Here is a 10,186-nt window from a genome sequence, read left to right on the forward strand (position 1 = left end):
ACCCTGGTCCACATACTACCTAACCCTACCTGACCCTGACCCTAACCCTACCTAACCCTAACCCTACCTAACCCTAACCCTACCTAACCCTACCTAACCCTGGTCCACATACTACCTAACCCTACCTGACCCTGGTCCACATACTACCTAACCCTACCTAACCCTGGTCCACACACTAGCTAACCCTACCTGACCCTGGTCCACATACTACCTAACCCTACCTGACCCTGACCCTAACCCTACCTAACCCTAACCCTACCTAACCCTAACCCTACCTAACCCTACCTAACCCTGGTCCACATACTACCTAACCCTACCTGACCCTGGTCCACATACTACCTAACCCTACCTGACCCTGACCCTAACCCTACCTAACCCTAACCCTACCTAACCCTAACCCTACCTAACCCTACCTGACCCTGGTCCACATACTACCTAACCCTACCTGACCCTGGTCCACATACTACCTAACCCTAAACCTTTCTAACCCTAAACCTTCCTAACCCTAACTTTAACTAACCCTAGCTAAGGGGGCAGTGATGAGTGTATTGATTGGTTCTTTAGGGAAGGAGGACAGTGATGAGCGTATTGATTGGTTCTTTAGGGAAGGAGGACAGTGATGAGTGTATTGATTGGTTCTTTAGGGAAGGAGGACAGTGATGAGCGTATTGATTGGTTCTTTAGAGGAGGGGAACAGTAATGAGTGTATTGATTGGTTCTTTAGAGGAGGGGAACAGTAATGAGTGTATTGATTGTTTTTTTAGAGGAGGGGAACAGTGATGAGGGTATTGATTGGTTTTTTAGAGGAGGGGAACAGTGATGAGGGTATTGATTGGTTCTTTAGAGGAGGGGAACAGTGATGAGTGTCTTGATTGGTTCTTTAGAGGAGGGGAACAGTGATGAGGGTATTGATTGGTTCTTTAGAGGAGGGGAACAGTGATGAGTGTCTTGATTGGTTCTTTAGAGGAGGGGAACAGTGATGAGCGTATTGATTGGTTCTTTAGGGGGAGGGGACAGTGGTTCATGTTTTGATTGGTTCTTTAGGGTAGGACAGTGATGAGCGTTCTGGTGAGTGTGGCGTTACTATGGTAGCAGATGGAATGTAGATGAGACTCTCTTTCTAAAAGCTCCTACACACCCACACACAAGCAATACCACACACTAGCACTACCACTACCACTACCACACACAAGCACTACCACACACTAGCACTAACACTACCACACACTAACACTAACACTACCACTACCACATACTAGCACTACCACTACCACTACCACACACTACCACTACCACACACTAACACTACCACTACCACTACCACACACTACCACTACCACACACTAGCACTACCACTACCACACACTAGCACTACCACTACCACTACCACACACAAGCACTACCACACACTAGCACTAACACTACCACACACTAACACTACCACACACTAACACTAACACTACCACTACCACATACTAGCACTACCACTACCACTACCACACACTACCACTACCACACACTAACACTACCACTACCACTACCACACACTACCACTAACACACACTAGCACTACCACTACCACACACTAACACTACCACTACCACTACCACACACTACACCTACCACACACTAGCACTACCACTACCGCACACTAACACTACCACTACCACTACCACACACTACCACTACCACACACTACCACTACCACTACCACTACCACACACTACACCTACCACACACTAGCACTACCACTACCGCACACTAACACTACCACTACCACTACCACACACTACCACTACCACACACTAACACTACCACTACCACTACCACACACTACACCTACCACACACTAGCACTACCACTACCGCACACTAACACTACCACTACCACTACCACACACTAGCACTACCACTACCACTACCACACACTACACCTACCACACACTAGCACTACCACTACCGCACACTAACACTACCACTACCACTACCACACACTACCACTACCGCACACTAACACTACCACTACCACTACCACACACTAGCACTACCATTACCACACACTAACACTACCACTACCACTACCACACACTACACCTACCACACACTACCACTACCACTTCCACACACTAGCACTACCACTACCACACACGAGCACTACCACACACTACCACTACCACACACTTCCACTATCACACACGACCACTATCAAACACTAACACTACCACACACTAACACTACCACTACCACTACCACACACTAACACTACCACTACCACATACTAGCACTACCACACACTAGCACTACCACACACTAACATTACCACACACTAACACTACCACTACCACACACTACCACTACCACACACTAGCACTACCACACACTAACACTACCACACACTAACACTACCACTACCACACACTACCACTACCACACACTACCACTACCACACACTAACACTACCACACACTAACACTACCACTACCACACACTAGCACTACCACACACTAACACTACCACACACTAACACTACCACTACCACACACTACCACTACCACACACTAGCACTACCACACACTAACACTACCACACACTAACACTACCACTACCACACACTACCACTACCACACACTAGCACTACCACACACTAACACTACCACACACTAACACTAGCACTACCACACACTAGCACTACCACACACTAGCACTACCACACACTAGCACTACCACACACTAGCACTACCACACACTAGCACTACCACACACTACCACTACCACACACTACCACTACCACACACTAACACTACCACACACTACCACTACCACTACCACACACTAACACTACCACACACTACCACTACCACTACCACACACTAACACTACCACACACTACCACTACCATTACCACACACTAACACTACCACTACCACACACTAGCACTACCACTACCATTACCAAACTAACACTACCACTACCACACACTACCACTACTACACACTACCACTACTACACACTAACACTATCACACACTAACACTACCACACACTGCCACTATCACACACTACCACTACCACACACTACTACACACTAACGCTATCACACACTACCACTACCACACACTACCACTACCACACACTACCACTACCACACACTAATACACACTGCCACTACCACACACTACCACTACCACACACTACCACTACCACACACTACCACTACCACACACTACCACTACCACACACTACCACTACCACACACCCTGACATTCCATAACAACCACACATAACTTCAATTCTAAGTCTCTCTGTCTCTCTCTCTCTCTCCACTCTGTCTCTACCTCTCTTGTTCACTCTCACTCTCTCTGTGTGCCTTTCTTTTCACTCTCTCTCTCTGTTACTCTCTCTCTCTATCTGTGTCTCTCTTTCAAGTTAATTCAATTCAAGGGGCTTTATTGGCATGGGAAACATATGTTTACGTTGCGAAAGCAAGTGAAATGGATAAACAAAAGTGAAATAAACAAAAGTTAACAGTAAATATTACAATCACACAAGTTACAAAATAACCCTAACCCTGCGGATATAATTCTATAAGGAGATAAATGATGAAGTGCAACGCTGGAGATAAGAGAGTTGCAAGTCTATCAGAGCAGAGAGGGAGATCATAGAAAGTGAATCTCATTCTAGTTATGTGAGAGATACAGGTGTGCTTCTCTCTCATCACAGCAATGACCACGCGTTGGTCTTTAGGCTACAACGTTGCGCAAACCATTTGTATTTATTTATTATGATCCCATTAGTTCCTGCCAAGGCAGCAGCTACTCTTCCTGGGGTTTATTATGGATCCATATTAGTTCCTGCCAAAGCAGTAGCTACTCTTCCTGGGGTTTATTATGATCCCATTAGTTCCTGCCAAGGCAGCAGCTACTCTTCCTGGGGTTTATTATGGATCCCCATTAGTTCCTGCCAAGGCAGCAGCTACTCTTCCTGGGGTTTATTATGGATCCCCATTAGTTCCTGCCAAGGCAGCAGCTACTCTTCCTGGGGTTTATTATGGATCCCCATTAGTTCCTGCCAAGGCAGCAGCTACTCTTCCTGGGGTTTATTATGGATCCCCATTAGTTCCTGCCAAGGCAGCAGCTACTCTTCCTGGGGTCTATTATGGATCCCCATTAGTTCCTGCCAAGGCAGCAGCTACTCTTCCTGGGGTTTATTATGGATCCCCATTACTTCCTGCAGGGCAGCAGCTACTCTTCCTGGGGTCTATTATGGATCCCCATTACTTCCTGCAGGGCAGCAGCTACTCTTCCTGGGGTTTATTATGGATCCCCATTAGTTCCTGCCAAGGCAGCAGCTACTCTTCCTGGGGTCTATTATGGATCCCCATTAGTTCCTGGCAAGGCAGCAGCTACTCTTCCTGGGGTTTATTACGGATCCCCATTAGTTCCTGCCAAGGCAGCAGCTACTCTTCCTGGGGTTTATTATGGATCCCCATTAGTTCCTGCCAAGGCAGCAGCTACTCTTCCTGGGGTTTATTATGGATCTCCATTAGTTCCTGCCAAGGCAGCAGCTACTCTTCCTGGGGTTTATTATGGATCCCCATTAGTTCCTGCCAAGGCAGCAGCTACTCTTCCTGGGGTTTATTATGGATCCCCATTAGTTCCTGCCAAAGCAGTAGCTACTCTTCCTGGGGTTTATTATGGATCCCATTAGTTCCTGCCAAGGCAGCAGCTACTCTTCCTGGGGTTTATTATGGATCCCCATTAGTTCCTGCCAAGGCAGCAGCTACTCTTCCTGGGGTTTATTATGGATCCCATTAGTTCCTGCCAAGGCAGCAGCTACTCTTCCTAGGGTTTATTATGGATCTCCATTAGTTCCTGCCAAGGCAGCAGCTACTCTTCCCGGGGTTTATTAGTTAGTGCTTGTTGAATGTCCTTCCCTATAAGCGTGCTGAAAGTATGTTGTCAATTTGTTTACAGTAAAATAGCATCGTATCTGGTCAAACACACATTTTTCGAAAAGTTTCCTAAGGGTTGGTTAACAGTGTGATTGGTCGGCTATTTGAGCCAATAAAGGGTGCTCTACTATTCTAGGGTAGCGGAATTACTTTTGCTTCCCTCCAGGCCTGAGGGCACACACTTTCTAGTAGGCTTAAGATATGCCAAATAAGAGTGGCAATATCATCCGCTGTTATCCTCAGTAACTTTCCATCCATGTTGTCAGACCGGTGGCTTGTCATTGTTGATAGACAACAATACTTTTTTCACTTCTTCCACACTCACTGTACAGAATGCAACATTACAATGCTTAAAATGCTTGTCTTTCATCATTTCATCAGTTATTCTTGGATGTGTATGGTCAGCGTTTGTTGCTGGCATGTCATGCATAAGTTTGCCTTTTTGCACAAAATGTAATTTAAGGTGCTCCAAAGCTTTTTACTATCATTCTTTGTCATTTATCTTTGTTTCATAGTGTAGTTTCTTATTCTTTTTATTGGGTTTAGTCACATGATTTCTTCATTTGCAGTACGTTTGCCTATCTGTTGTGCAGTCAGACTTACTTGCCATTCCATTTGCCTCAACCCTCTCAACCATAACATTTTTCAGTTCCTCATTTACAGTAATTTTCTTAATGGGTGCTTATTAGTAACTGGGATAAGCAATTTCATAAATGTGTCCAGTGCAGCATCTGGTTACTCCTCATTACACACCACAGACCAGCAAATGTTCTTTACATCAACAACATATGAATCAGTACAAAACTTATTGAATGACCTCTTATATACTATATTCAGCCCAGACTTTGAAACTTGGGTTTTCCTTGATATGGCTACTATGTTGTGATCACTACATCCGATGGATGATCATGGCGTCGACAGAGAGGGTCGCCTCGCTTCTAGTCCTTAGGAAACTATGCAGTATTTTGTTTTTTTATGTATTATTTCTTACGTTGTTAGCCCAGAAAACCTGAAGTGTTATTACATTTTGGATATTAGAGCGACGTTAACTCACCAGTTCTACGACCAGGAATACGACTTTCCCAAAGCGGATCCTTTGTTCCAACCACCGAAGGCATTCTAAATTATTCCAGAGGCTGACCCAAAACAACGTCACTGCAGAAGAGGTAGACGGAAACATGGCTCTCTGGGGAAAAGCTGTCGGAGCCGTTACAAGAAGAAGAAGGGCTGGGGTGTATGCTTCATGATTAACGACTCCTGGTGTAATTGTAACAACATATAGGAACTCAAGTCCTTCTGTTCACCTGACCTAGAATTCCTCACAATCAAATGCCGACCGTATTATCTCCCAAGAGAGCCGTGTGTATCCCCCCTCAAGGCGATACCACGACGGTCCTCACGGAACTCCACTGGACTCTATGCAAACTGGAAACCAAATATCCCGAGGCTGCATTTATTGTAGCTGGGAATTTTAACAAAGCACATACGAAAACAAGTCTACCTAAATTCTACCAGCATATTGATTGTAGCACTCGTGGGGGCAATACACTGATCACTGCTACTCTAACTTGCGCGATGCATACAAGGCCCTCCCCCGCCCTCCGTTCAGCAAATTTGTCCACGATTCCATTTTGCTTCTCCCCTCCTATAGGCAGAAAGCCAAACAGGATGTACCCGTGATAAGGATTATTCAACACTGGTCTGACCAATCGGAATCCACGCGTCAAGATTGTTTTGATCACGTGGACTGGGACATGTTCCGGGTAGCCTCAGAGAATAATATGGATGTATACGCTGATTCGGTGAGTCAGTTTATAAGGAGATGATGTACCCACTGTGACTATTAAAACCCTAACCAGAAACCATGGATAGATGGCAGCATTCGCGCAAAACTGAAAGCGTGAACCACCGCATTTAACCATGGCAAGGTGACTGGGAATATGGCCGAATACAAACAGTGTAGTTATTCCCTCCGCAAGGCAATAAAACAAACTACATTTCAGTATAGGGACAAAGTGGAGTTGCAATTCAACGGCTTAGACATGAGACGTATGTGGCAGGGTCTACAGACAATAACGGACTACAAAAAAAAAATCAGCCACGTAACGGACACCTTCTTTGCCCGCTTTGAGGATAATGCAGTGCCACTGACGCAGCCGCTACCAAGGACGGTGTGCTCTGCTTCTCCGTGACCGACGTGAGTAAGACATTTAAACGTGTTAACCCTCGCAGACTGCCAGCCTAGATGGCATCCCTAGCTGCGTCCTCAGAGCATGCACAGACCAGCTGGCTGGTGTGCTTACGGACACATTCAATCGCTCCCTATCCCAGTCTGCTGTCCCCACATGTTTCAAGATGGCCACCATTGTTCCTGTACCCAAGAAGGCAAAGGTAACTGAACTGAATGACTATTGCCCCATAGCACTCACTTCTGTCATCATGAAGTGCTTTGAGATACTAGTCAAGGATCATATCACCTCCACCTTACCTGCCACCCTAGACCCACTGCAATTTGCATACCGTCCCAATAGGTTCACAGACGATGCAATCGCCACCACACTGCACACTGCCCTAACCCATCTGGACAAGAGGAATACCTATGTTAGAATGCTGTTCATTGACTACAGCTCAGCATTCAACACCATAGTACCCTCCAAGCTCATCATTAAGCTTGAGACCCTAGGTCTCAACCCCGCACTGTGCGATTGGGTCCTGGACTTCTTGACGGGCCCCCCCCAGGTGGTGAATGTAGGAAACAACACCTCCACTTCACTGATCCTCAACACTGGGGCCCCACAAGGGTTCGTGCTCAGCCCTCTCCTGTACTCCCTGTTCACCCATGACTGCGTGGCCATGCACGCCTCCAACTCAATCATCAAGTTTGCAGACGACACTACAGTGGTAGGCTTGATTACCAACAACGACGAGACGGCCTACAGGGAGGAGGTGAGGGCCCTCGGAGTGTGGTGTCAGGAAAATAACCTCACACTCAACGTCAACAAAACAAAGGAGATGATCGTGGACTTCAGGAAACAGCAGAGGGTGCACCCCCTTTTCCGCATCGACGGGACAGTAGTGGAGAAGGTGGAAAGTTTAAGGTCCTCGACATACTCATTATGGACAAACTGAAATGGTCCACCCACACAGCAACTATCTGTAAATGATGTCTGAGTGTTGGAGTGTTCTCCTGGCTATCTGTAATGATGTCTGAGTGTTGGAGTGTGTCCCAGTCTATCTATCTGTAATGATATCTGAGTGTTGGAGTGTTCCCATGGCTATCTGTAATGATGTCTGAGTGTTGGAGTGCCCCTGGCTATCTGTAATGATGTCTGAGTGTTGGAGTGTTCCCCTGGCTATCTGTAATGATATCTGAGTGTTGGAGTGTTCCCCTGGCTATCTGTAATGATGTCTGAGTGTTGGAGTGCCCCTGGCTATCTGTAATGATGTCTGAGTGTTGGAGTGTTCCCCCGGCTATCTGTAATGATGTCTGAGTGTTGGAGTGTTCCCCTGGCTATCTGTAATGATGTCTGAGTGTTGGAGTGTTCCCCCTGGCTATCTGTAATGATATCTGAGTGTTGGAGTGTTCCCCTGGCTATCTGTAAATGATGTCTGCGTATTGGAGTGTTCCCCTGGCTATCTGTAATGATGTCTGAGTGTTGGAGTGCCCCTGGCTATCTGTAATGATGTCTGAGTGTTGGAGTGTCCCCCTGGCTATCTGTAAATGATGTCTGAGTGTTGGAGTGTTCCCGTGGCTATCTGTAATGATGTCTGAGTGTTGGAGTGTTCCCCTGGCTATCTGTAATGATGTCTGAGTGTTGGAGTGTTCCCCTGGCTATCTGTAATGATGTCTGAGTGTTGGAGTGTTCCCCTGGCTATCTGTAATGATGTCTGAGTGTTGGAGTGTGTCCCAGTCTATCTATCTGTAATGATGTCTGAGTGTTGGAGTGTTCCCCTGGCTATCTGTAATGATGTCTGACTGTTGGAGTGTTCCCCTGGCTATCTGTAATGATGTCTGAGTGTTGGAGTGCCCCTGGCTATCTGTAATGATGTCTGAGTGTTGGAGTGTTCCCATGGCTATCTGTAATGATGTCTGAGTGTTGGAGTGTCCCCCCTGGCTATCTGTAATGATGTCTGAGTGTTGGAGTGTTCCCCTGGCTATCTGTAATGATATCTGAGTGTTGGAGTGTGCCCCTGGCTATCTGTAATGATGTCTGAGTGTTGGAGTGTGTCCCAGTCTATCTATCTGTAATGATGTCTGAGTGTTGGAGTGTTCCCCTGGCTATCTGTAATGATGTCTGAGTGTTGGAGTGTTCCCCTGGCTATCTGTAAATGATGTCTGAGTGTTGGAGTGTGTCCCCTGGCTATCTGTAATGATGTCTGAGTGGTGGAGTGTTCCCCTGGCTATCTGTAATGATGTCTGAGTGTTGGAGTGTTCCCCTGGCTATCTGTAAATGATGTCTGAGTGTTGGAGTGTTCCCCTGGCTATCTGTAATGATATCTGAGTGTTGGAGTTTTCCCCTGGCTATCTGTAATGATGTCTGAGTGTTGGAGTGTGCCCCTGGCTATCTGTAATGATGTCTGAGTGTTGGAGTGTTCCCCTGGCTATCTGTAATGATGTCTGAGTGTTGGAGTGTGTCCCTGGCTATCTGTTCTTTTAGACAATGATGCCGTCTGGTTTGTATAATATAAGGAATTTGAAACGATTTATAGTTTTATTTTTAATTCTTAAGTATATTTGAACAATTACATTTAGTTTAGATACTTAGCTATATTTAAAACCAAGTACTTTTAGACTTTTACTCAGGTAGTATTTTACTGTGTGACTTTTACTTTTACTTGAGTCATTTTCTATTAATGTATCTTTATTTATTTATTTAATGTATCTTTATTTTTACTCCTGTATGACAGTTGGGTACTTTTCCCACCACTGCTGTTCTGGCAGGATCCTTCTCAAATTAACAACTGACGTTTTGTCATTGTTCTTTTTAAAGTCATGTTCTCAGAACATTAAGAAAAATGTTCCCCAAAAACACACAAGAAAACATTAGTAACATTTTACATATTTTATTTAAAAACATATCGATTCCATTCTCAGAATCAACAAAACCCTCTCTATCCTCTATCTTGTTAAGTGTGTTCTGGTGTGCTGGCTTCGCCACTAATTGGCCACACCTGAGTGCTTGTTTCCTTTGAAATGGGGTCTGTTTCAATAGACTAAAATGAACAGTTTATTCAGC

This window comes from Salvelinus namaycush, unplaced genomic scaffold (assembly GCF_016432855.1).
Source record: "Salvelinus namaycush isolate Seneca unplaced genomic scaffold, SaNama_1.0 Scaffold2883, whole genome shotgun sequence".
Taxonomy (NCBI): Eukaryota; Metazoa; Chordata; class Actinopteri; order Salmoniformes; family Salmonidae; genus Salvelinus; species Salvelinus namaycush.